This window comes from Giraffa tippelskirchi, chromosome X, assembly GCF_054371585.1.
Source record: "Giraffa tippelskirchi isolate mGirTip1 chromosome X, T2T-mGirTip1v1.2.pri, whole genome shotgun sequence".
NCBI classification, from domain to species: Eukaryota; Metazoa; Chordata; class Mammalia; order Artiodactyla; family Giraffidae; genus Giraffa; species Giraffa tippelskirchi.
Window position 1 is genome coordinate 143755186 of NC_137289.1, and position 21381 is coordinate 143776566.

General features: G+C 43.0%; 1 pseudogene; it reads right to left on the reverse strand.

The window, feature by feature from the left end:
- The window catches only part of LOC145535785 (DNA repair protein RAD51 homolog 4-like), a 108281-nt pseudogene that overhangs the window by 34956 nt on the left and 51944 nt on the right, over positions 1-21381 (reverse strand).

Consider the following 21381-nt stretch of genomic DNA (forward strand, 5'->3'; position numbering starts at 1 on the left):
ATGATGACTTGTTACCTGAGTGGTAGTGACATTTTAATATTGAGCACACTGGTCCCATTACCTAAAAATGGAGTTTGGACTTAGCAACAAATCTTTCTTCTAGCAACTGACTCATCTCACTTCACTGCTGTCTATTTCCACAGGCATGACATTGCTTAAAACCCAACATTCAGAAAACTAAGATCATGGCATCGGTCCCATCACTTCATGGCAAATAGATGGGGAAACAATGGAAACAGTGACAGACTATTTTGGGGGGCTCCAAAATCACTGCAGATGGTGACTGCAGCCATGAAATTAAAAGACGCTTGCTCCTTGGAAGGAAAGTTATGACCAACCTAGACAGCAAATTAAAAAGCAGAGACATTACTTTGCCAACAAAGGTCCATCTAGTCAAAGCTATGGTTTTTCCAGTAGTCATGTATGGATGTGAGAGTTGGACTATCAAGAAAGCTGAGTGCCAAAGAATTGATGCTTTTGAACTGTGGTGTTGGAGAAGACTCTTGAGAGTCCCTTGGACTGCAAGGAGATCCAACCAGTCCATCCTAAAGGAAATCAGTCCTGAATATTCACTGGAAGGACTGATGCCGAAGCTGAAACTCCAATACTTTGGCCACCTGATGCGAAGAACTGACCCGTTGGAAAAGACTCTGATGCTTGGAAAGATTGAAGGTGGGAGGAGAAGGGGACGACAGAGGATGAGATGGTTGGATGGCATCACTGACTTAATGGACATGAATTTGAGTAGACTCTGGGGGTTGGTGATGGACAGGGAGGCCTGGCATGCTGCAGTCCATGGGGTCGAGAAGAGTCAGACACGACTGACCGACTGAACTGAACTGACGTACTTGGAGCAGGGTATATATGTTCAGCTGGGACCTTTCAGCAAATTAGGAAACACATCCAAGGGAAACCCTGGGTTTATTCTGCCATTTTTCCTATGAGGTCTGGAATGAAAGGAAATGGCACACCACGCCAGTATTCTTGCCTGGAGAATTTCATGGACAGAGGAGCCTGGCGGGCTACAGCCCATGGGATTGCAAAAGAGTTGGACACGACTGAGCAACTACCACTTTCACTTTCACTGGAATGAAGGGCATCAACTCTTTGCTGGAGTTTAACCTTTGACACTTTTTTGTGGCTACAAATCCAACCCTTCAAGACAGTAAGTGAACACACTGGGCAAATGTCTTTACTAAGCTCTTTGCGTGTTCTGATACTCAGTTTCAAGGCACACAGTGGGGGGGTGAGGGGTGGGAGAGTGGGGGGTGCTCTCCCAACACATCCAACAAGCAAGTGTTCGGATACCAGCTGGGGGTCCTACAATTCAACTCAATTCTGACACTATCTAGCTAGAGGTAGCCTCAGATCGCACAGGATAAGAATTCCTGTTGTGTGGTTCCCCACCTCCACTTCAGAGGCCAACTGCAAGCCCAGGTTGTACTTCTGACCAACGGGCTATAAACCAGTGGTTTCCATGTCCCTCTCCTTGGGTTCAATTAATTTGCTGGAGTGGCTCACAGAACTCAAAGAAATATTCTACTTACTAAATGACCTATTGGATATAAAAGGATGTAAACTCAGGAGCTGGCTTCCCAGGTAGCTCAGTGGTAAAAAAAAATCTGCCTGCCAGTGCAGGAGACATGGCTTTGATCCCTGGTCGGGAAGATCCCCTGGATGAGGAAATGGCAATACAAGAATCCAGTATTCTTGCCTGGAGAATCCCATGGACAGTGGAGCCTGGCGGGCTACAGTCCATGGGGTCACAGCGCCGGAAACAACTGAGCGACTAAGGAGGGTCTCAGGCAAACTCAGGAATAGCCAGGTGAAAGACACCAAGGGCAGGTATAGAGAAAGGGCACAGAACTTCCAGGTCCTCTGCAAATGCCCCACTCTCCCCAAATCTCCCCGTATTCACCAACCGAAAGTTCTCCGAACCCCATCCTTTTGGGGTTTTATGGAAACTTCATTATATTAGTCACAATTGATTAAACCATTGGCCATTGGTAACTGATTCAACCTCCAGCCCCTCTCCTCTCCCTGGAAGTTACCGAGGCAGCTGAAAGTTCCAAACCTCCAGTCCCAAGCTTGGTTCCCCTTGCAACACCACCCCTCCCCTCTCAGACCTTTCCAGAAGTTACTTATCAACATAAGAAAAGACACCTTAAGGGCTCTTTTCACTTAGGAAATTCCAAGAGTTTTAGCATCGCTCTGCTAGAAATGGGGACCAAGACCAAATTTTTATTTCTTATAAAGCACAGTATTGCATATCCCCTGTGTTAACCACCAGTTTGAAATGACAAGGCAGTATTAAAGTAATATGTCCACTTAGCTGAAGAAGTGGCATTTAATTACATTATGTATTTTTTGTTTAACCCAGTTGAAAGTGAAAGTGAAGTCGTGTCAGACTCTTTGCGACCCCGTGGACTGTAGCCTACCTGGCTCCTCCGTCCATGGGATTTTCCAGGCAAGAGTACTGGAGTGGGTTGCCATTTCCTTCTCCAGGGGATCTTCCCTACCTAGGGATCGAACCTGGGTCTCCCGCATTGCGGGCATACGCTTTACCCTCTGAGCCACCAGGGAAGCCCTTAACCCAGTTAATACTTTGTTATTATGTGCAGTTCTTTCACTTAGATTTGGTGGATGGTGAGTTTCCTGTCTTTGTGGTAGTATTTTCGTCAGAAAAAAGCAATATATTATAGAGAGTTTTTACATCAAGCTTCTTTGTAGATTTGCCTCCCTGAAGACTCAAAAATCTTTCAGATGAGCTGGCCTGTTAAAAACCCTCTCTTGTCACACAGCAACAGTGACATCTGCTGGCCAGCATTAGACATTGTTACTTTGGAAAGTGCCACAGAAAAAGGTTTTCCTTTTTAAAAATTGTCGTCTTTGTTGTTGTCATGGCTGTTGTTTTTTATTTTAAAAATTGTTTCTGGGACTTCTCTAGTGGCCCAGAGACTAAGATTCCGCACTCCCAATGCAGAGGGCTTGGGTTCGATCCCTGGTCACGAAACTAGATCCCGTATGTCTCAATTAAAAGATTCTGTGTGCCTCAACTAAAACCCAGAGCAGCCAAATAAGTAAAATAAATAAAAAAAAAAATTTAAAAATTGGTTCTTATGCATATTTAGTCCATAACATATAGTAAGTCTTGGGTAGGAGGCTTAAGTAAGAGTCAGGTTTCTACAAAGGATGAGGGTGGCCCTGGCTACATAGTTTGCAGGGTTCAGTATAAGATCAAAATGTGGGGGCTGCTTGTTCACAAATTAAGAATTTCAAGATGGTGACCACAGAGCAGATAGCCAACTGTGTGACTGCACCGGTCACAAGCTCTTGAAGTGGTACAAGCAGACAGAATGGGGGGCCCCTGGAGAAAGGGGGCCTTCCCTGGTAGCTCAGCTGGTAAAGAATTCGCCTGCAACACAGGAGACCCAGTTGATTCCTGGGTTGGGAAGATCCACTGGAGAAGGGATAGGCTACCCACTCCAGTATTCTGGCCTGGAGAATTCCATGGGCTGTATAGTTCATGGGGTCACAAAGATTCGGGCACGACTGAGCGACTTTCACTTTCTGAAGAAAGAGAAGCAGGCAAGGCTTTCTTGACCTAAGAGAAGCCATATTTGGCCTAAGCCATTTTGTGATCTAAGCCTGGCCACAATCCTTGCCCTTGAACAGGCCCTCAGCAATGAATGATCTTTTTTAAAAAAAAATTTTTTACTTTAATTGGAGGCTAATTACTTTACAATATTGTAGTGGTTTTTGCCATACACTGACATGAATCAGCCATGGGTGTTCATGTGTTCCCCATCCTGAATCCCCCCTCCCACCTCACTCCCCATCCCATCCCTCAGGGTCATCCCAGTGCACCAGCCCTGAGCACCCTGTCTCATGCATCAAACCTGGACTGGCGATCTATTTCACATATGATAATATACATGTTTCAATGCTATTCTCTCAGATCATCCCACCCTCACCTTCTCCCACAGAGTGCAACAGTCTGTTCTTTACATCTGTGTCTCTTTTGCTGTCTTGCATATAGGGTCATCATTACCATCTTTCTAAATTCCATATATATGCGTTAGTATACTGTATTGGTGTTTTTCTTTCTGACTTACTTCACTCTGTACAATAGGCTCCAGTTTCATCCACCTCATTAGAACTGATTCAAATGTCTTCTTTTTAATGGCTGAGTAATATTCCATTGTGTATATGTACCACAGCTTTCTTATCCATTCGTCTGCTGATGGACATCTAGGTTGCTTCCATGTCCTGGCTATTGTAAACAGTGCTGCGATGAACATTGGGGTACACGTGTCTCTTTCAATTCTGGTTTCCTCAGTGTGTATGCCCAGCATTGGGATTGCTGGGTCATATGGGAATTCTATTCCCAGTTTTTTAAGGAATCTCCACACTCTTCTCCATAGTGGCTGTACTAGTTTGCATTCCCACCTACAGGGTAAGAGGGTTCCCTTTTCTCCACACCCTCTCCAGGATTTAAACAATGAATGATCTTAAGGGAAGTGAGGGAATGCAGGATTGAAGGAAAAACAGTCAAGAAACGATTGTTCTGTCGCTAAGTTCTGTTCTACTCTTTTTGACCCCATGGAGTGTAGCCTGGCAGGCTCCTCTGTTTTCTACTATCTCCCTGAGTACTAGTTCCTCCTCAAGGGATACATATCACAATCTGATCCAGTCTCTGAGTTCTGCAGGGACTAACGTCCCCACCCAGGCGGCGGATGGAATGATGATATTGACCCTTCTGACTTTAATCAACTAAAGCCTGGACTCTGTCCACCTTGGCCCCAATTCTATGCTGAATTCTGGTTTTGCTCAAGCACCTTCATGAATATGCATGTACCCTTAGCTTAAAACTTCCCAGATGTGCTATTCCAGGAGACATTGCTTTGGGAAAGAAGCCCAGTTTTCTGCTTACTTGAAACAAGCAATAATAAATTCTTCCTTCTCCTGTTCTTTGGCTTGGTTGTGTTTTTCACTGGACTCAGATCAAGAGGCAACTCACTTTTCTGGTAACAGTGGGTCCCAAAAGCCTGGGGGCCAAGAGGGGCCCAGCTCTCATCTTCAGTACAGAGGGCAAGCGGGTGTCAGCCGAATGGGTTTCAGGCCTACTAAAGAGGGACTGAGAGGAAAGTGGCTTAAAGGGGGAGATATGGTGACTAGAACTGTCTCAGCAATAAATGACTTCAACAACAACAAAAACTTCCCCCCAAATGACATGTTTAAAGGTAAACTTGAGATTTACCTCTTGCCGTGGTCTGACAATTCAGAGGGCATTTTTTTCAATATTATGTTTTCGGTTTCCTTTAGATCTAACAAAAACCAGGATTTCAGTGAGCATTGACAAAAGAAAACCACTGAGGGCTAAGGCAGGCTTGGCTGTACCTGATCTGAAGGCCCACCGGGCCCCATCCCAGGGAGAAATTATCCTGGCAAGAAGACATCTGCTGGGTCTGGTGGGCCACACACCAAAACAGAGTAGGACTCGCTGATATATTCAAAATAACCTCGGATTAAGGAAAATGAATAGTCCTGAACTCAGAGTAGGAGGATAAAGACTTTGATGCCCAAAAGCATCTGGTAATGTCAGGAAACCTGGAAAAGGGGAGGGTGTTACTGCGTTGACGGGTAGAGTTCAGGAAACTGAAACGCCCATCAACAGATGTGTCAGATGTGCATAAAGAGAAGATGTGGCGCATCTATAGAATGCAGTATCAGTCAGCCATACAAAAGAATAAAACAATGCCATTTGCTGCAACCTGGCAGGACACAGACATGAGAAAAGTCAGTGTGCTAAGTCCGGCAGAGAAAGACAGAGATCACATGATACCACTTATAGCTGGAGTCTAAAATGGTACGAATATACCCATTTACAAAAGAGAAGGGGACTAAAGTCTTAGAACATGAATTTAAGGTGATCAAAGGGGATGGTGTGAGGGAAAGAGGGAAAACAGTCTGTAATAACGGATCTAGAAACAGAACTCAAAGGAGTGTACAGGTGTACATGTATATCTGCATCAAGTTGCTGTACCACTAACATAAACACATCATATTAAACCCACTAGATGCCAACAAAATATTGAAATGCAAGTAATGAGACCCTAGCCCTTGGATATTTATCAGGGCGCAATAAACTGAAATCCGCAACCCAGAAATATGACTTTCCCTAACCTCTGTGTATGTGCTCAGTTGCATCTGACTCGGACTCCATGGACTGCAGCCCTCCAGGCTCCTCTGTCTACTGGAATTCTCCAGGCAGGAATACTGGAGTGGGTTGCAGCTGCCCTACCTCCAGGGGATCTTCCCAAGCCAGGGATCGAATCCAGGTCTCTAGCATTGCAGGCAGATTATTTACCGTCTGAGCCACCAGGGAAACCCAGCCTGACCTCTGGTTTCCCAAATAGACAAAGTGGGGCAGTAGGAAATGCTGCCACCTTGTGGACATTTCCTATAACTACATCGTTAAAACACGACCTTAAGGACACTTACTCAAAAGGTCTGCGGGGCTGTAAAAATCACCTGTTCTCACGAAATGGGGCTTCCCTGAGGCTGAGACGGTAAAGAACCTGCTTGTAATGTAGGAGACACCAGTTCGATCTCTGGGTTGGGAAGATCACCTGGAGAAGGAAATGGCAACTCACTTTAGAATTCTTGCTTGGGAATCCCATGGACAGAGGAGTCTGGTGGGCTAACAGGGTCCCAAGGAATAGGACACAACTGAGCGACTAACACACACACACACACACACACACACACACACACACAAGAAATGGACTAGGGAAGGGGGTCAAGCCAGAATTCAAATTAGGTCCGATTTTCCAGAAGTTAATTAGAGGTAAGTTGTATGGGTGAGCTTTCTTTCTTTCTTTCTTTTTTTAAACAAAAGCCCAGGAGAAGATGATCCATATCGCTGTTAGAGAAATGCATCAAAGTCCACAGAGTGTCAATGGGCCCCAGTCATTTTCACGAAGAGCCATCGTGAGAAAAGTATAATATAAATAAATGCCGTATATGGCTTGGGGAAAAGGCAGCCCTCCCACTCCATCGGTGGCGCTGCAAAATGGTAACAGGCACTGTGGAACACAGAATGGAAGTTCCTTGAAATACTATACAGAGTTACCTATGATCTTGCAATCCCACTCCTGACCATATATCCCCAGAAAATCATAACTGGTAAAGATGTACACACCCCAACCTTCATTGCAGTGCTATTTACAAGAGCAATGATATGAAAGCCAAGAACATGTTCATTCACAGATGAACGGCAAAAGAAGGTGTGGGGCATATATACAATGGGATGTCAGTTAGCAATAGAAAAGACAGAAATAATGCCATCTGCAGCCACACAGAGAGAGCTAGTCCCAATAAAGTTCAGTGCGAAAGGTCAGACAGAGAAAAACAGATATCCTCTGATACCGCTTATAGCTGGAGTCCAAAACAATACACATACACTCACTTACGGAAGAGAACAGGAATCATAGCCTTAGAAAACAAACTTAAGGTGACCTAAGGGGATGGTTGTGTGGGGGAAGAGGGATAAATAAGGATGTCCTTATTTATGAAGGTACACCCACTACTATACTGAAAATAGACAATCAGAAAAAACCCTACTCTTTAGCTGAGGCTACTCCACTTCACACTCTGCAATAACTGGTCTAGAAACAGAACCAAGCCGAGTACACATGTGTACATATATACCTGAGTCAAGTTGCTGTACCGCTAAAATAAACACATCATATTAAAACCACTAGATGCCAATAAAATATTGGAATGCAAGTAATGAGACCCTGGCCCTTGGGTGTTTATCGGGGCACAATACACTAGAATTCACATCCAGGGAAAAAAGCCTTTCCCTAACCTCTGGTTTCCCAACTAGACAGAGGGGGCAGCAGGAAATGCTGCCGCCTTGTGGACGTTTCCTATAACTACATCTTTTAAAAGGGACCTTCTGGGCCCATAGTATTCAAAAGGCCTGCGGGGCTCTAATAATCACTTGCCCTCATGAAATATACTGTGGAAGGTTGCTGAGAAAGAATTCAGAGTTGGACCTATTTTTCAGAAGTCAACTAAAGAGATGAATGGGCGTTCCTTCTATCTTGCTTGCTTTTCTCTCTCTTTTTTTAATAAACCCTGTTGAGAAGATGATTCACATCGCTCATTATTAGACAAATGCATCTCAAAACTCCACCAAGTGTCAAATGATCCCAGTCAAAATAGACAGCGTGTGAAAGTATAACATAAGTAAATGCAGGACAAGGTTTGGGGATAAGATGACCCTTCTACTTCGTCCTGTAAATTAGTAACAGGCACTACGGAACACACAATGGGGGTTCCTTGAAATACTACACATAGAGTCTACCTATCATCCCGCAATCCCACTCCTGATCATATATCCTCAGAGAACCGTAACTGATAAAGACAAATGCATCCCCACATTCATTGCTATTTACAACAGCAACTACAGGAAAGCCGTGAATGTGCCCTATCACAGATGAATGAGAAAAGAAAATGCAGTGCACATATAGAAAGGAATATCACTCCATCATACAAAAGAATGTTTCCCTTGGTGGCTCAGACGGTAAAGCGCCTGCCTGCAATGAGGGAGACCTGGGTTCGATCCCTGTGTTGGGAAGATCCCCTGGAGAAGGAAATGGCAACCCACTCCAGTATTCTTGCCTGGAAAATCCCATGGATGGAGGAGCCTGGTAGGCTACAGTCCATGTGGTCGCAAAGAGTCAGACACGACTGAGCGAGCGAGTGCAACAAGATAGAAAGACCTACACCCAATAAAACTCAAAGTGGTAAATCAGAGAAAAATATTTATCATCTTATACCACTTACAGCTAGAGTCTAAAACAATATGAATATACTCATTTACCAAGGAGAAGGGAAATCACAACCTTAGAAAAGAAATTTAAGGTGACCAAAGGGTATGGTTGTGCAAGAGAGGGGGGATAAATAAGGAGGTCCATATGAAGGTACACCCACTATTATACTGAAAATAGGGAATCAGAAAAAACCTACTCTTTAGCTGAGGCCACTCCACTTCACACTCTCTAATAATCGACCTGGAAACAGAACCCAAAGGAGTACGCATGTGTACATATATATCTGAACCAAGTTGCTGTATGGCCAAAATAACCACAACATATTAAATTCACTAGATGCCAATAAAATACTGAAATGCAAGTAATGAGACCCTAGCCCTTGGGTGTTTATCTGCGAGCAATACAGTGGAATCCACAACCCAGAAACAAATTTTCCCTGACATCTGGTTTCCCAACTGTCTTCCCTGGTGGCTCAGGCGATAATCTGCCCGCAATGCAGGAGACCCAGGTTCAATCCCTGGGTTGGGAAGATCCCCTGGAGAAGGAAATGGCAACCTACTCCAGTGTTCTTGCCTGGAGAATCCCAAGGACGGAGGAGCCTGGCAGGCTACAGCCCATGGGGTCACAGAGTCGACATGACTGAGCCACTAACACCCTTTCCCAACTAGACAGAGTGGGGCTGTGGGAAATGCTGCCTCCTTGTGGACACTTCCTGTAACTACATTTTAAACCGGGACCTTCTGGGCGCTTGGTATTCAAAAAGCCTGAAAGTGAAAGTGAAAGTGAAGTCGCTCAGTCGTGTCCGACTCTGAGATCCCATGGACTGTAGCCTACCAGGCTTCTCTGTCCGTGGGATTTTCCAGGCAAGGGTACTGGGAAAGCCTATGGGGCTCTAAAAATCACCTGCCTTCCAGAAATACACTGCAGAAGGGTGCCATGAAAGAATCCAACGTAGGGCGGATCTTCCAGAAGTCAATTAAAGATATAAATCGTATGGGAGGTCATTCTTTCTTCCTGCTTTCTTTCTTTTTTTTAAACAAATGCTCAAGAGATGAACCTCATTGCTCATTATTAGAGAAATGCATATCAAAACTCCATCAAGTGTAGACCATATGTAAAATATATAGCCAATGGAAATTTGCTGCATGACTCAGGGAACTTAAAGTGGGGCTCTGTAATAACCTAGAGGGGTGGGAATGGGTAGAAGGTGGGAGGGAGGTTCCAGATGGAGGAAACATACGTACACCTATGGCTAATTCATGTTGCTGTATGGCAGTAATCAAACCAATATTGTAAGGCTCTTATCCTTCATTAAAAATAAATAAATGAACAAACAAACAAACAGAAAAAACCCAAAATACCACAACTCCATCAAGTGTCAACTGGCCCCAGTCAGAAGAGCTATTGTGTAAAAGTATAATAAGAATAAATGCAGGACAAGGCCGGGGATAATGGAAGACTCCCACTTTGTACTGTAAATGAGTAATAGGCGGTAAGGAACACAGAATGGAAGTTTCTTGAAATACTACACATAGAGTTACCCTTGATTCCACAGTCACACTCCTGAGCAGATATCCCCAGAAAACCATAACTGGTAAAGACACATGCATCCCAACCTTCGTTACAGCACTATTTGCAAGAGCAATGACATGAAAGCCATGAATGCGCCGCCGCACAGATGAATGGAAAAAAGATGCGGTGCGGATGGAGAATGCAATATCACTCCGCCATAGGAAAGAATGACATAATGCCATTTGCAGAAACACGGAGAGACCTAGACCTGATAAACGTCAGTGCGGTAAATCACAGAACAACTTTCATCATATTATACCACTTATAGCTGGAGTCTAAAATGATACCAATAAAATACACTCATTTACAAAAGAGAAGAGAAATCACAGCCTTCAAAAAGAAACTGAAGGTGACCAGATGGTGTAGTTGGGGGGGGGCGGGGGGGATAAATAAGGTAGTCTGTATGAAGGTACATCCACTATAGTATTGAAAATGGAGAATCAGAAAAAACCTACTCTTTAGCTGAGGCTACTCCACTTCATACTCGTTAATAACTAATCTGGAGACAGAACCAAACCGAGTACACATGTGTACATATATATCTGAATCAAGCTGCTGTACCGCCACTTGATGCTCTTGAACTGTGGTGTTGGAGAAGACTCCTGAGAGTCCCTTGGACGGCAAGGAGATCCAACCAGTCCATCCTAAAGGAAATCAGTCCCGAATATTCACTGGAGGGACTGATGCTGAAGCTGAAACTCCGATACTTTGGCCACCTGATGCGAAGAGCTGACTCATTGGAAAAGACCCTGATGCTGGGAAAGACTGAAGGCAGGAGGAGAAGGAGACAACAGAGGATGAGACGGTTGGATGGCATCACCAACTCAATGGACATAAGTTTGAGTACACTCCAGGAGTTGGTGATGGGCAGGGAAGCCTAGCGTGCAGCAGTCCATGGGGTCACAGAGTCAGACACAACTGAGCGACTGAACTGAACTGAACCGCTAAAATAAATACATCATATGAAACCCACGAGATGCCAATAAAATACTGAAATGCAGAGTAATGAGATCCTGGCCCTTGGGTGTTTATCGGGGCACAATACACTAGAATCCACAACTCAGGAACAAACTTTCCCTAACCTCTGGTTTCCCATCTAGACAGAGTGGGGCAGTAGGAAATTCTGCCGTCTTGTGGACACTTCCTGTAATTACATCTTTAAAACGGGAACTTATGGGCGTTCAAAAGGCCTGCCAGGCCCTAAAAATCAACTGCCCTCCAGAAATATACTGCGGAAGGGTGCCATGAAAGAATTCAAAAATTGGGTGGATTTTTCAGAAGTCAATTAAACAGAGAAATTGTATGGGCGTTCCTTCTTTCTTTCTTCGTTTTTTTTTGTTTGTTTGTTTGTTTAATAAACGCTGATCAGAAGATGATTCATGACAGGAAAGCCATGAATGTTCCCATTCAGAGATGAATTAATTTTTCAATTAGATAGAGTTCGTATAAAGAATATAATATCACTCCGTCATAGAAGAGAATGAAATAATGCCATGTGCAGGAACATAGGGGGCTTACGGGGGTCTGTAAATCACCTGCCCTCAAGAAATACACTGGGCAATGGTGATAATAAAAAATCCAAAGTAGGGCCGATCTTCCAGAAGTCAATTAAAGATGTACATTGTATGGGCAGTCTTTCTTTTTTCTTTTCTTTTTCTTTTACAAAAGCTCATGAGAAGATGATTCTCATCGCTCGTTATTAGTGAAATGCATATCAAACTTCATCAAGTATCAGCTGGCCCCAGACAGAATGGCTATCATGTAAAACATAATAAGAATAAAGGTGGGACAAGGCTTGGGGATAAAAGGCAACACTTCAACTCTGTACTGAAACTGGTAACAGGCACTACGGGGCACAGAACGGAGGTTCCTTGAAATACTACATATAGAGCACCCTGTGCTGTGCTGAGTCACTCAGTCATGTCCAGTTCTCTGCAGCCTCACAGACTGTAGCCCACCAGGCTCCTCCGTCCATGGGATTTTCCAGGCAAGAATACTGGAGTGGGTTGCCATGCCCTCCTCCAGGGGATCTTCCTCACCCAGGGATTGAACCTAGGTCTCCCGCATTGCAGGTGGATTCTTTACTGTCTGAGCCACCAGGGGAACCCATAGAGTACCCTATCATCCTGCAATTCCACTCCTGAGCAGATATCCCCAGAAAACCATAACTGCTAAAGACACTTGCATTGAGGCGCTATTTACAAGAGCAAGGACATGAACACCATGACATGAGATAATGCCATTTGCAGCAACATGGAGGGACCTAGACCTGATAAAATCAGTGAGGTGAGTCAGACAGAGAAGGACAGCTATCATATGATACCATGTATAGCTGGAGTCTAAAACGATAGGAAAATGCTCATTTACAAAAGAGAAGGGGACTCACAGCCTTAGAAAACAAACTGAAGGTGATCAAAGGGGATGTTTTTTGTGGGGCTGGGGGATAAATCAGGATGTCCTTATGAAGGTACATCCACTACCATACTGAAAATAGAGAATTATAAAAAAACCTACTCTTTAGCTAAGGCCACCCCACTTCACACTCTGTAATAACTAATCTGGAAACAGAACCCAAAGGAGTATACCTGTGTACATATATACCTCAATCAAGATGCTGTTTGGCTAAAATAAACTCATCATATTAAACCCACTATATGCCAATAAAATATTGAAATGCAAGTAATGAAACCCTAGCCCTTGGATGTTTACCTTGGCATAGTATACTAGAATTCACAAACCAGGAACATGACTTTCCCTAACCTCTGGTTTCTCATCTAGACACAGTGGGGCAGTACGAAATGCTGCCGCCTTGTGGACACTTCCTATAACTACATTCTTGAAAAAATGGGACCTTCCGGACTTCTTCAGTCACTCAGTCGTGTCTGACTCTTTGTGACTCCATGAACTGCAGCACACCAGGCTTCCCTGTCCTTCATTATCTTCCAGAGTTTCCTCGAACTCACACCTATTGAGTCGGTAATGCCATCCAACCATCTCATCCTCTGTCGTCCCCTTCTCTTCCTGCCCTCAATCTTTCCCAGCATCAGAGTCTTTTCTAATGAGTCAATTCTTCACATCAGGTGGCCAAAGTATTGGAGCTTCAGCATCAGTCCTTCTAATGAATATTCAGGACTGATTTCCTTTAGGATAGACTGGTTGGATCTCCTTCTGGTACAAGGGACTCTCAAGAGTCTTCTCCAACACCACAGTTCAAAAGCATCAATTCTTCAGTGCTCAGTCTTCTTTATGGTCCAACTCTCACATCCATACATGACTACTGGAAAAACCATAGCTTTGACTAGATGGACCTTTGTTGGCAAAGTAATGTCTCTGCTTTTTAATATGCTGTCTAGGTTGGTCATAACTTTCCTTCCAAGGAGCAAGCATCTTTTAATTTCATGGCTGCAGTCACCATCTGCAGTTATTTTGGAGCCCCCCAAAATAAAGTCTGTCACTGTTTCCATTGTTTCCCTATCTATTTGCCATGAAGTGATGGGACCAGATGCCATGATCTTCGTTTTTTGAATGTTGAGTTTTAAGCTAGCTTTTTCACTCTCCTCTTTCACCTTCATCAAGGGGCTCTTTAGTTCCTCTTAACTTTCTGCCATAAGGATGGTATAACCTGCATATCTGAGGTTACTGATATTTCTCTGGGCAATCTTGATTCACATGCTAGCAAAGTAATGGTCAAAATCCTCCAAGCTAGGCTTCAACAGTATGTGAACTGAGAACTTCCAGATGTACAAGTTGGATTCAGGAAAGGCAGAGGAACCAGAGATCAAATTGCCAACATCTGTTGGATCATAGAAAAAGCAAGAGAATTCCAGAAAAGCATCTACTTCAGCATCATTGACCTCACTAAAGCCTTTAACTGTGTGGATCACAACAAACTGTGGAAAATTCTTAAAGAGATGGGAATACCAGGGCACCTTACTTGCCTCCTGAGAAATTTGTATGTGGGTCAAGAAGCAACAGTTAGAACTGGACATGGAACAACAGACTGGTTCCAAATTGGGAAAGGACTACATTAAGGCTGTATATTGTCACCCTGCTTAGCCGGCACACACACAGGGCTCCAAAAATCACCTGCCCTCAAGAAATGCACTGGTGAAGGGTGTGGAGAAAGAATTCAAAACAGGGCTGTCTTTCAAGACCAAGTTTAAGAGGCATATATTTTCAATGTTCTTTTTTCCTCTTAAAAACCCACGAAACATTGCAAAACATCGCTAATATTTAGAGATATGCATGTCAAAGCTACATTGCGGTGTCACTTTGCACCAGTAGATTCGACACCATCGAAAAGTCTACAAAGAATTACTGCGGGAGGAAAAGGAACCCTCCTACTTCATTGTTGGGAATGCAACTTGTAACAGACACTGTGGAGAAGTGTTAGGAGGTTCCTTAAAAAACTACATATGGAGCTACCATATATTCAGCAGTTTCACCCTATTCATATATTCCGAGGAAACCATAAGTCAGTAAGACTCATGTACCCCAACATTCATTGCAGTGGAATTCACAATAGCCAAAATGGAAGCCACCAGAATGTACACCCACAGATGAATGGAAAGGAAGATGTGGTACATAGACACAGTGGAATATTACAAAGCCATAATAAAGAATGAAATAATGCCATTTGCCACAACATGGATGTACCTGGGATGAGCAAGCTCAATGAAATCAGAGAGAGAAGACAAATATCATATGATTTCACATTTAGGTGGAGTCTAAAAATTGATAGTTGTAAACTAATTTGCTAACTAGAAACAGACTCAGACTGAGAAAACAAAGGTATGGTTACTGAAGAGGGATGGTGGGTGGAAGGTATAAATTAGGGCTTTGTGATTATCATGTATATACACACACTAATGCAAATAAAATAATCAACAAAGACTTACTGATTACTGATATATTTCACATATATATATTTGCATCACTCTGATGTACCCCAGAAACTAATAAAATATTTATATCAACTCTATGCTTTATGCATATTTTTATAAAATTATTGTAAATTGGATTGTTCATTATGATTTCCCGAGAACATTTCAACCCTCAAAGAAGAAACTGTAGGCTTTATTTTGTCATCTGTTGTGATCATAACAGTCATTATTTCTGGGGCTGGGATGTGACTCTTGCAAAAATCACCAGTTTATACTTAGAAGAAAATAGAAATAGAAACAGTATTTCATGTGGTCACAATCTAGACTTATTCTTCAGCAGGGAAACACTCCAAGTGTTGAAAAATAGCCATGTCCTAACCCTTTACTGGGTTAGTTCATTGTTTCATTGATTCAAACACATGTTTATTGGCTGGGGACACTGCGGCCAGCTCTGCTGGGATAGAGGCATCCACAGAGACGGCCTAGGATCGTGGGAGGGGTGTGTCACCAGACCTGCAGAGTTCTGGCTTCTCCAGGGACACAAAGCTTAAAATCAGACCTCAGTGCCTGCAGGACAACTTGGCCAGGAGGATGTAATCTGTGATGGTTTCAGTTTTCTTGCTGAAGTTGGAGGAGAGCCAGCTGCAGAGAGCCAACACCGTGGTAGCAGGTTTGAGAAGAGTGGAGACTGTTCTACTCATCTGCCATGTTGTTTAATTCTTTGAAAAATGGCATTGTGCTGAATGTTTAAAAACAATCATCTGGCTCAGTAATTTACACACACACACACACGCACGCACGCACGCACGCACGCACGCACGCACGCACACCCACACTGAGATGTCTAACTTCTACCCCGGCCCTGTCCACCTCTTTCCCCCTGCCCCATGATTATAATTTTTCTATACTAAGTATTTAAGTGCAAATACAAGCAAATTTAACTAAATGTTCTCTTCTGTTTCCCCTTTCTTAATTAAATGTAAGTGTGGCAGAGATAATGTTCTGTGGTCGCCAAGTTCCCCCTGTTTTCCGCTCTTTGATGAACACAGGAAGACTATATTTCCCAGCCTCCTTTGCTGTTAGGTTGAGACCCTATGACTAAGTCTGGCCAATAGGAGGTGGGCAGAGACTGATTACATCATCTCTGCGTGCCACCACCCCCCTCCACGACTCCTGAGCGGTGTTTGCATTCTCTCTCTTTGGCTATGACTTCAAAGGCTACAGATTTAAGATGGTGGCATATAGATCTCTGAGTCACCTGACTCACACTGAGTTGTGCCATGAGAAAGAAATAAATATAGATTATGTTAAGCTGCTGAGACGTCATACAGTCAGTCCCCTACATATGAACCTTCAAAGTGTGAACTTTCACAGATGCTAACGTGTATCTCGTTCCAGCAAGGAATGAGAATCTGTGCCATCAACATTAGGTGTGAGTGACGTTGCAGTTTGCCCTCCATCTCCTATTGCTGATGACCCTTCAATTCAACCATCTTCTACCTCCTTTCCCTCCTCTAGTCAGTAACTCTTCTTGCTTGTTGACTCGATGCAATCTATTTTACTTTACTACTGTGCTTTTCAAGGTACTGTACTGTATGACTAAAATGTTTAATTTTTGTGTTTTTTTTATATTATTTGTGTGAAAAGTATTATAAGCCTATTATAGTAGGCATATAGTAACTATGTGTTAGCTGGGTACCTAGGCTACTTTGTTGGACTTATGAACACACTCTCGGAATGGAACTTGTTCGTATGTAGGGGACTTACTGTAGTTTGTTACTGCACATAATGTGCCCACGAGAAGAAAGGAAATGAACAATATTAATCTGAACCTTCACTTTATTTTACTTAAAACAACATATCCTGAAGACCTTTCCATTTTCTTAATAGGTACACAATATTCTATCTTATGGCTCAACGGGTAAAGAATCTGCCTGCAATGCAGGAGACACAGGTTCAATCCCTGGGTTGGGAAGATCCACTGAAACAGGAAATGGCAACTCATTCCAGTATTCTTGCCTGGGAAATTCCTGGCGAGCTATAGTCCACGGGATCGCAAAGAATCAGGCATAACTGAGCAACTAAGCTAAGCAAAATTATTCCATTTTGTAGAGGTATCATAGATTATTTAAGTAGTTCCTTTAAAATGGACATGGCTTTCTACTCTCTTGCCATTATGCACATACATCTTTATGATAATATGGTAACTGGAGAATGTCTTAAGTGGTTGATGTGGAAAATGGAAAAAAGATTTGACAAGGGAAACACAAAAGGATTGCAGCAACACTGAAGACCCAGTTGACTGGAGACATCATAAATATGTTGTAGTGCAAATCTGAGACATTGTCTGCTTTTTCTCTAAAGCTGCTCAGAACCTCAGGTGAAGCTGGGGAAAGGCAGATAGGTGGACCCAGTGAGGGTAGGGTTATGGGAGGCTGAGTTGAGAGCTGGTCAACAGGCAGGGGGAATGAAGACCTTGGTAGTAGAGTGGTTGACATGTTGATCCAAGTTTCCTGAGCTGAATAGGGAAGGAGATGAACAAAGAGGGGGTTGGTAGGGAGAAAGTGTAGGGGCCAATGGGCTAGAGTCTTGATAAAACTGAGGAACCGAGAAGTATTGGGAGTGAGTAAGAGAGAGTTGGAAGAAAGGAGTCCTTAAATCAAGTGCCAGATATGTGAGTTTGAGACTTCAGAATTGATAGATGTCCTCCTGGACAAAAGTCAGCTCTAGGAAGTGACCATATGGCCAGTATGGAATAGAAGAGAAAGCCATCTTGGTGAAGAGAACAAGAAAATTAGAGGCAGGATTTTCTATGTGACATTCACTTGAATGTTAGACTTCTGGGAATCTGATAGGATTTGGCATGAAGAATAAGATTATGAGCCAGAAACTAAAATATTTAAAAGGCTTCAGGGATTTCTTAACTTGAATTCATGAATCCCTAAATGACCTAGGAATAGGCTTTAGGAAGTCATAAACACCAACCCTGAATTTACATATAAAATAGCACGTGGATATGTGTTTTCACATTTTCTTAGGAAAGAGCCTGTGACTTTTGTTAGTTTCTCAAAGGGTTCATGATCTTCTAGGCCCACCTCTCAACCTTAGTAACCATAGCCCTCAAACAGTGCTAACAGAACTTCCCGCTGTGATGACAAAAGGTCTATGCCTTGCTGTTAATATGTCAATATGGTAGCTGCTAGCCACATGTGGCTACTGAACACTGGGACGTGGCTAATGTGACTGAGAACCTGCACTTTAAAGTTACAGTCAATTAGCCACTGAACCATTCAACTGTACATAAACGGCATATAGAAAAGTACTATGTTTTTTTGGCTGCGCCTTGGCATTAAGAATCTTAGGTCCCCAACCAGGGATTGAACCCACGTCCCCTGCATTGGAAGTGCAGAGTCTTAGCCACTGGACACCAAGGAAGTCCCAAGCACCACCTATTTTGTGTGTTTCAGCAGCAAAGGCCAATTTTGTTTACCAGTGACATCTCTGTTTTGATATGCTTGTATTTGATGTACCTTTTTCAATTGTATAGGACTTAGTTTGTGTGTTTTATGGACTCTCACATTGCTGGTTAATTTTCCCTACAATGTGTTATTTGTCCATCTGATGATACCTACCTATATAAAATACATTTTCCCCACTGTCTTGCTTCCTCTATCGGTTCCTTAGAGGTATATAGGGCTTCAAGTTACTTTGTAACCTCCTGAAGCCTAGAGTGGTCATAGGTCATCACGAATTAATAGTTAGCAAATCTATCATGTCCCAATTCTCTGAACGTTTTCGGTATTCTCTCCACACAGCAGCACGTTTACTCTGTGTTGCCCCTTTCGCTGACATATCAGAAACCATCAAGAGGGACTGGGATATAAAACCACAAGTCCTGCTCCTCAAAAGTCCTCAGAGCCCCATTTCCCTAAGGTCCTTCAAATGCCTCAGCCTGACCCGCAGGATCCTTCACAGGGAGGCAGTTTTTGTTATTACTTCTTGTAACCGAACATCAGGCTACAGCATGCTGGGATCAATGTGAAAGACGTCGATGCCTGTTTTCAACGCCCAACCATTATCGGAGGTTGAAAGGGTGGTTTTATGACAGAAGTAGAAGTCAAGATCACAAGAGTTCAGATCTAACTCAGTTTTCTTTTGAAGAGGCATTATAGCAAGCTTACTCAGCTCACAAGCTTCAAATTCAGACAGACTTGGGATCAAGATCTGACTCCATAAGAGCTGTGGTCCTTGGCGTGGTCCTTAACCTCTTTATGTTTTAGTTTCCTCACCTGTGAAACAGTAAGACAACAGAATCCACTTCCTGGCTTTGGGGGAGGCACTTAACACAGGGTGGGAATTCCCAGGTGGTGCTAGTGGTAAAGAACCCCCCTGCCAGTGCGGGAAACGTAAGAGATATGGGTTCAATCCCTGCGTTGGGAAGATCCCCTGGAGAAGGAAATGGCAACCCACTCCAGTATTTTTGCCTGAAGAATTGCATGGACAGAGAAGCCTGACGGGCTACAGTCCATGAGGTCACAGAGTTGGACATGACTGAAGCGACTGAGCACACACACGTACTTAACACAGGGGCTGGAAGAATTTTTTTGTAAAGAATCAGATAGTAAAAATTTTAGGCATCTTGGGCCCTACAGCTATTGTCCTAAGAGTTGACAACTATTCAACTCTTGGAGCACAGCACAAAAGCCATAGACAATACATGAGTAAATGGGTTTGGTTGTGTTTCAATAAAACTTTATTTATAAAAACTAGCAATATGCCAGACTCAGTTCTTGGATTATAGGTTGCCAGCCTGTGATGTAGCAGTTTGCTTGACTCACTGCCAGACACTGTTGTTAGTATTTGTTGTTTCAGTTAATCCTCTGTGCAGTAGCTAGTAGCCCCATTTTACAGAGAAGAAAACTGAGGCCCAGGGAAGATAAACAATTTGCTAAGTTTCCATGGTTGTATAACCAAAGTCAAGTCAAACTCTGGCCTTCTGACTTTAAGTTGATTTTTCCTACCAACACACTCTGTTACCATTAAATATCTCCATTACTAGCAGTTTTAGAGGCAAAAACCTCAGGTTTGCTGGAGCAAAAATTCTTGTTTGTACATGGATTTGCATGTAGAAAATAAGGTTTGGATTATGCAAAACAAGGATCACCAAAACCCCTAGTGAGATTTGAGCTCTGGATTCTCAGTATTTTGAATAGTTTTATTCATGCCACCAAATGTAATATATCACAAAATATTTCCACTAAGAAGAGTGAGAAAAAAATATTATCTACAAAAGCAGTGATGAACAGCAAAGGCAGGCTTCCCTATTCACTACTTCTTGGGTAGGTGGCTTATCACCTGGAGGAGTCCAAAGTGACATGAAATTCCATACTGACAATGCACATTGTTGTGGTCGTTCAGTTGCTCAGCCATGTCTGCCTCTTTGAGACCCAGTGGACTGTAGCTCACCACACTCCTCTGTCCAGGGGATTTCCCAGGCAAGAATGCTGGAGTGGGTTGCCATTTCTTCCTCCAGGGGATCTTTCTGACCCAGGGATCAAAACTGTGTCTCTTGCGACTCCTGCATTTTCTTATGGATTCAAATGAGACAAGGGCCTGGCCATGGAAAAATTCAGGGAGATGATATTTACTGAAATGTTAGTAAATGTCAAACAGCTTATAAGGTGAATATCAGTTAACGACCATTGGAATAAATGATGCCATTAAAGCAAAAAAGGATCAGGAAAAACCCACCATCATCTCAAGAGTGATTATCCCTGGAATGTGGAATTACAGATTATATAAATGTTTTTCAATTTTTCTGTATTTCCCAAATTTTTGACAGTGAGCATGGGTTGGCTTTATGATCAGACAAAACCAGAAGTGTCACAGAAAGTAATCATATAGAGTTTGCAATAACAAGGGAAATGATTTATCGTAATGTTAGGATACAAAGCTACAGAGAGAAAAGTATTTTCTCTGAAAAGGAATAGAATTTTCACAATGAAAAAACAGACTAGAAGAATATTAATAGAAGCATTAATAGAGATATCAGTAGATGTATCATGAAAATGCAGATATTTTCC